Genomic DNA, 8,045 nt, shown 5'->3' with positions numbered 1-8,045 from the left:
ACCTGGTCCCATCACTTCATGGGAAATAGATGGGGAAACAGTGGAAACAGTGTCAGACTTTATTTTTTGGGGCTCCAAAATCATTGCAGATGGTGACTGCAGCCATGAAATTAAAAGACGCTTAGTCCTTGGAAGAAAAGTTATGACCAACCTAGATAGCATATTCAAAAGCAGAGACATTACTTTGCCGACTAAGGTCCGTCTAGTCAAGGCTATGGTTTTTCCAGTGGTCGTGTATGGATGTGAGAGTTGAACTGTGAAGAAAGCCGAGCGCCAAAGAGTTGATGCTTTTGAACTGTGGTGTTGGAGAAGACTCTTGAGAGTCCCTTGGACTGCAAGGAAGTCCAACCAGTCCATCCTAAAGGAGGTCAGTCCTGGGTATTCATTGGAAGGACTGATGATAAAGCTGAAACTCCAGTAGTTTGGCCACCTCATGTGAAGAGTTGACTCTTCAGAAAAGACCCTGATGCTGGGAGGGATGGGGGCAGGAGAAGAAGGAAGGAGATGACAGAGGATGAGATGGCTGGATGGCATCACCAACTCGATGGACATGAGTGTGAGTAGACTCCAGGAGTTGGTGATGGACAGCAAGGCCTGGTGCAAAGAGTCGGACATGACTGAGCGACTGAACTGAACTGAACTGAACTGATGGGAATAATTGGGCTTCCCTGGTCGCTCAGATGAAAAAGAATACTCCTGCAATGCAGGAGACCCGGTTTCCATCCCTGGGTCAGAAAGATGCCCTGGAGAAGGAAATGGCTACCCATTTCAGTGTTCTTGCCTGTGGAATCCCATGGACAGAGAGGAGTCTGGCAGGCTACAGTTCATGGGGTCCCAAAGAATTGGACATGACTGAGTGACTAACACTTTCACACTTTCATGGGAATAACTGTATTTTGGAAAAGTCCATTTAGAATAGTCCCTTCAAATTTTGGTAACTTGAAACTAAATTAAGTTAAAATATAGTAATCTATTGAGTCCCCATGTCATTTTAACTGTGATGAAACATTAATTGCTAAACAGGTCTAAATTTACCTATTCTGTTTTTTTTTTGTGAGAGAGGCGTTTGGGTTCATTAGACACATGTCTTGCAGCATCTTAACGAAAGAAATTGTGCTTTGGAACGTCACATGTTTCTAGAAGTGTTAGGATTTTCTAATCAGGGACTGCTAATGTTAAAGGCAGTTCATGGTGGCTTAAGAAAAATAGTATGTTTTCAGAAAAGAAGGTATGAAGACTGGAAATACAGTTTGTTACTAATAAAAGGAAAAAGTGATTTTGTCCTGGAGCTGCTTATTTCAGTTCTAGGACAAAAAGAGACCAGAGGACTTCCTTGGGCTTGAGGCATCCTGTTTGAATTTCCCTGCAAGAGTCCTGGGTAACTTTAACAGTAGGGAAGAAGTTGATTGACTTTCTAATAGATACCACTCCCCAAACCTTTCCTGCTTATCTTAGGAGGCTTGTAAGTATTACACAAAGGGGAAACAAAGTCACCCAAGGAAAACGTTCCTATACCTTTGAGATGCAAAAGTTATATCTGGTCTCCGGAATGCTCATCTCTGCTATCTTTTTAAAATGCAGATTTTGAAAAGAGGGTAAAGTAATTTCGAAACTGATTGTAATTTCAAATTATGTTGCCAAGTGTAAATAGAAATCATAAGCGTGTTTTCTCTAAATATATAGCCATCTGACAAGTGAGCTTAATTTTCTCTATTTGCCAGAAATCCAACATTAATTCAACCACTTTTGTAAATTGATGGGTTTTACATTGCTGCATATTACCCAGGGCTAAAATCTGATTTGAGAACTATAAGGTCTCTGTTTGTTTGTGTCTTTGTCTTTGAATAATATGTCTGTGGTTGATTTGTGGATGAGTTCTGTTTAATTGGCTTAAAGAAAAATTAGCAATTACAAGCCAAAAAATTATAAATGTAAGAGAAATTATCTAACTGAATTTCAGGTTCATGTGAACTGGGAAGTATTCAGTATTAAATTAATGCCTAGTATTTATGTCAAATTTGTTGATCTAATTAATTAATATAGACAGCTCTTTAGAATAATCAACATTAAGTATAATGTTTTCACTACACATAGGTTTAATAGAAGTTAAATAAAATCTTGTTATACCTGTTGCAAATTTGTCAGCAACAAATATAACTTGATATGATGAGACTTTAAAGTAAATGTAAACTACATAAGAGCTTTTCGGTAAACTCTATGAGAATAATTATGTTCTAAAAATCACCTAAAATAGTATCTCCAGATTTTGGTAACTATTACTTGCCTCCCTTGGTTTTCACTAGAAATTAAGGTTTCAAGAAGTCAGGGATTCTAGCTTCAGCATATAAATAAAGCCACTGAAAATAATAAAACATTTCAATATGGTAGAATGTATGTTTTCAGTTAAGGTATGAAGAATGTAATCGCCTTTTACTGTGAAAGTTTTATACATGATCAGGATTAACTAAATTTAGGTGGAAATTAACTAAGTAAATGGATTATGTTAAGTAAGAATATAAGACTGGAATTTGACCTCTCTCTCTCTCTGTTAGAAGTACACCATTTTGATAACAGATTGCAAGCGTTTCTGTGTCCTTAAGTGATCTGTACTTGTTTTCTTTTAATCGTTTTGTGACTTTGGTTAAATGAAAAATTATTGTTTCACAGTGACTTATGATCCTATGGTATTTTAAAACTTTTTTGATATTTTTCAATATAACTTCCAAAATCAAATTATAATGAAGTTCCTTTGACCTTGAACTAGCTTTGAGATGTTTCAAAGGGTCCCTGAAACACCCTAAAGAGAGATATGAAACCAATAGGTTCACTTTGAATGTTAAATTACATGGGAATTGTTATTAAATGAATAATAAATCTTCTTAGGTTACATTGTATGGTAAATGATGCAGATATCCTAGAAATTTTTATAGAGTTCCTAAATATCTAATATGTCCTGATAAAATGTTCAGTTCAGTTCAGTTCAGTCGCTCAGTCGTGTCCAGCTCTTTGCGACCCCATGAACTGCAGCACGCCAGGCCTCCCTGTGCATCACCAACTCTCAGAGTCCACCCAAACCCATATCCATTGAGTCGGTGATGCCATCCAACCATCTCATGCTCTGCCGTCCCCTTCTCCTCCTGCCCTCAATCTTTCCCAGCATCAGGGTCTTTTCAAATGAGTCAGCTCTTCACATCAGGTGGCCAAAGTATTGGAGTTTCAGCTTCAAAATCAGTCCTACCAATGAATACCCAGGACTGATCTCCTCCAGGATGGTCTGGTTGGAACTTCTTGCAGTCTAAGGGACTCTCAAGAGTCTTCTCCAACACCACAGTTCAAAAGCATCAATTCTTTAGTGCTCAACTTTCTTTATAGTCCAACTCTCACATCCATACATGACCACTGGAAAAACAATAGCCTTGACTAGATGGACCTTTGTTGACAAAGTAATGTCTCTGCTTTTTAATATGCTGTCTAGGTTGGTCATAACTTTCCTTCCAAGAAGTAAGCATCTTAATTTCATGGCGGCAATCACCATCTGCAGTGATTTGGCAGCCCAGAAAAATAGAGTCAGCAATGGTTTCCACTGTTGCCCCATCTATTTGCCATGAATTGATGGGACCAGATGCCATGATCTTAGTTTTCTGAATGTTGAGCTTTAAGCCAACTTTTTCACTCTCTTCCATTTTCATCAAGAGGCTCTTTACTTCTTCTTCACTGTCTGCCATAAGGGTGGTGTCATCTGCATATCTGAGGTTATTGATATTTGTCCCGGCAATCTTGATTCCAGCTTGTGCTTCATCCAGCCCAGCATTTCTCATGATGTACTCTGCGTATAAGTTAAATGAGCAGGGTGACAATATACAGCCTTGACATACTCCTTTCCTATTTGGAACCAGTCTGTTGTTCCATGTCCAGTTCTAACTGTTGCTTCCTAACCTGCATACAGGTTTCTCAAGAGGGAGGTCAAGTGGTCTGCTATTCCCATCTATGTTACCAGTTATAATTTTAGTTATTATTTGAAAGCATTATATGTCACAATAGTCACCAGTTTACTTTGTCAACAGCATTGTAATACTTAAATGTGTTTTCTTAAGTCTTTGTCATTATGGACAGTTATGGCTTCTTTCTGATACCTTTTCAGAAATGCTTCCTCTTCAAGAATATTTATAGAAAAGACTTTTAGGTCAATACAAGTCTCTGGCTTTCAAATCATAATGCTGAATTTGGGTAAGAAATGATAAACCTGATGGCTTCTCAAAGCTGTTAACAGAAAGGATCAGTTATATAGGACTGAATGTACTGGTGAATATCATTATGATTTTTATGATTTCTTTCTGAAAAATTACTGGTTTAAATCTGTGTTTTTAAGGTGTAAAGGAAAACTTCCCCTTAAACTAATTATGACTTACAGTAATTTGGTAAATTTTACCTTTGTAAGGAGAACTGAAATGTGTATCATTTTCTCACTACCTGGTCAATCCTGCCAGTAGCCTACGCTTGTCTCAAAGATTAAGCCATGCGTGTATGCCTGCCTGGTACAGTGAAACTGCATTTAGCTCATCAAATCAGTTACAGTTCCTTTGGTTACTCATTATTGCAACTGGATTACAACTAGTTTTAGTAATCATTGTTTTGATTTGTTCCTTGTATTCAAATTGCTTCTGCTTTGTATCCCCCTGCTGTACTATACCATTGTCAGTTTTACTAACTACATTACTTATGTTCTATTTTATAAGATTGTTTTCTCTTACAGTACCCAGTGAGTATCCAGGCTTCCAGTAAAACTTCTATGGCTAAACATCTTGAGGAAATAGATTACGTATATAGCAAAAAATAATTGTAAGAGCATGATTCTAGGTATGGGAAGAAACAAGGGAAAATGTCTACTGGACCATAATTAGACAGAAAATCCAGAGAATCTTCAATTACCAATAGGTTCTAATCCAAAAATTAGCACCTGGATTGGCATATCAAGCATTTTAACAAATATCTCCCAAATATTGGTCAAATTCCTGACCAAGACGAAAGGATCTGCGAAATGAAATATTTCCTGCCGTGTCATTCATCAGTGATTACAGCCTTCCAATGTGAACCTGTGAACCTTGAGGTAACTCAGGAAGGAGGAAAATATCTGTCATCCAACAGGCATCAGACTGCGGCCACTCCCCACCCACGATGAGTCCTGAGGAAACTCAGGATATGAGAATACAGGATATAGATCCCAGATAGTTGAGGTATGTATCAAGGGAATGATTTCAATGAGCCCTGACTTTGCATCTTCCCATTCATGGAAAAGAGGTAAATTCGTTAATTTGAGTTGCTGCCTCCCAGGCATGAAGTCCTCAAAATTCCTACTGAATAAAACATAACTCTCAACTTTTAGGTTGCAAATATTTCTAAGTCTACAGATATAAAGTAGACACTTTCCAAAGAGAAACAAAAAGAAGTGACATTTGGAACACTGGCCCTGATGGTAGACATTCCCAGAGATCCATCTGATGAAATGCAACAAGAAGCAATTATAATGGTCATGGCCATTTTCCCCGCAAGAGTGTGAAATGGACATGGACAGTGAGGGGATATTACAGGGAAGAACAGAATCTGACTAAATGTTGAATCTATTTCTGTAACTTTTGCTTCTTCTTGGTTTTGTTCGCTAAATGGATTCTGTCTATACATAATGACCGGCCTCAGGGAACCCTGCCCTTCTGCCTGAATGTTAAACCAAAGTGCTTTATTCAGGGAAACATCCTGACATCGTCCACCTGTGAATGGCTGCAAGAGGATATTAACACATCCCTTTGCCAAGGAACCTGAGCCCTGTCTTGGTTGAAGTTACATGGCTGTCGATCCTATTGAAGCCAAGGCAACAGTTACCTGAAGAGAGAAGTGAGCTATGCGCTGGAAGTAGAATAGATCTGGACTGTGGCAGTTAGGGTAACTTCCTGCCTAGTTCTCAGAACAGATGCTTTACTACAGGTGTGGCCACACAGAACCCCACTGAATAGTTTTATGACTAAGAGCATCTCTCCCCATGGCCCCATTGAGTGAGTGAGTGAGTGAGTGAAGTCGCTCAGTCATGTCCGACTCTTTGCGACCCCATGGACTGTAGCCTAACCAGGTTCCTCCATCCATGGGATTCTCCAGGCAAGAATACTGGAGCGGGTTGCCATTTCCTTCTCCAGGAGATCTTCTTGACCCAGGGACTGAACCCAGGTCTCCTGCATTGTAGGCGGACGCTTTACCATCTGAGCCACCAGGGAAGACCCATTAGATACAGTTAAAACCACTCAGAAAGATATGCAGTGGGGACAAGCTTCCAGTGCCTAAAGAACACAATACAGGGCTAGGCTCTTCTTATGACCCTCCCTCTGTCACTACCAGGACATCACTCACACTCCATACACACACATTTCAAAGTGGCTTATCTTCCTTCTAGAAATAACCAAGACTTCTGGTGCCATCTTTCTCCATACCCAGGGCAATTTCCCTTGATCCACTCCAAAGAACCTCCTCCCCCATGCAGTCTCAGGTTTCTTCTGGCTCTTCAGGCTCCCCAGAAGTCCTTCTGGGTTTGATGCTCTCTCCTCACTCAACTTCAGTTCAACCATGTGCCCACAGTGAAATGTCACATGTGGACTCAGGGATCTGAGAAATGGCAGAGTCTCTGAGAACACAACCCTAGGATTACCTACTTCTAAAGCTATTCCCTACAGGATTACCTACTTCTAAAGCTATTCCCGCAGGCTTGGACACTGACCACTGCTGCCTGGTAACCTCAGCGAGAATAGTTAGGACCAGGACCCAGAGAGTGACCTGCTTCAGCAGATACTCAGCATCCAAGTAAAGGAGGGAAAAGTTTGAATTCAAACTGTAGAATGTGGAACTGAAACATTCTGTAGTGGTGGAGGGGCAGAGGGCAGGTGGGCCTGTGGGGTGAAGAGACATGAAGGGCTCTGGTAGGAAAGCAAGAACCAGACATTCCTTCCACATTACGTAGTAGCAACAAAATTGGTGTCTGCCTTTTTAGGCAATTTATCAATTGGTTTTCAGATTCACAGCATCAAGGTTGTTCTTGATGGTAGCATCTTGATGTTCCCTTTATTTCACTTCTTTACCTATTAACCATAGTTTTGTGTCCCTCAACCCTCTCTGCTTCCTGCCTGGCTCTTGGCTTACTTCAACAGAGACTAGACTTTCTCAACTTAGTTCAGAACTTTCTCTGATAAACACTTGGGCATTTATGGCCACATAGAACCAAGTGTTTGAAATTAGGGTTGTCTCTGCAGATGCAGAGTGTATGATTGTTGTATGTACATTATTCCTAAGGAAGCATTTCTTGTGCCCCAACCAACATGCAGCAGGACTTTCCTTACTGATGGTCTTTTTTGCTGGAACTCCCCTGTCTATAAAAAATAAAACATCATGCAGCCCACATGTCCAAGACCAGAATTCACCAAATGTGTTTCTCATAGCATTAATTATTGTTAACTAGTTTTTTTTTAACTTTTTAAATTATTTTAGTGCAATATTTTACACTGTGCAAAATAGAACTAGGCAATGATGAGAGTGTAATGGGCAGGAAGGCCAGAGGGCTCCCAGCGGCAGGAGGAAAGAAACTGCAAGTGGCAGATGCTTTTTCCTTCTCTACACAAAATTTAAAAAGATTTTAATTTTTTTATTCTGTGTTGAGGAGACCTGGTTCTACCTTGAGCTAACCAATGAGTTTTTCTTATGTAATGAAACTATGTATTTGCTTTGGAATTTGCCTTTCTTTAAAATGGTTCCAACTAAGACTAACTTTTTTCTTTTCTTAAACCTTGGGCTGATAATGGCTCAACAAACCAGTATTCCTGTCAATTGTGTTATGATGGGGGATGACACATCTCATGCCGTCCTGTCTCAAAAGTGCATATTGTGGGAGAGGTGCCTGGTGAAACTCCCTCAGCCTTGAGGCATCTCTCTTATCTAATTAAACAGCTTTCTAACAGACATAAAACACCTTGCTAAAAACTAGCAAGGGGGCACTCTTTCTGTACCCTTCT

This window comes from Capricornis sumatraensis, chromosome 6 (genome assembly GCF_032405125.1).
Source record: "Capricornis sumatraensis isolate serow.1 chromosome 6, serow.2, whole genome shotgun sequence".
NCBI lineage: Eukaryota > Metazoa > Chordata > Mammalia > Artiodactyla > Bovidae > Capricornis > Capricornis sumatraensis.
The sequence above is the reverse complement of the archived record's forward strand: the minus strand, read 5'-3'. Positions refer to the sequence as shown.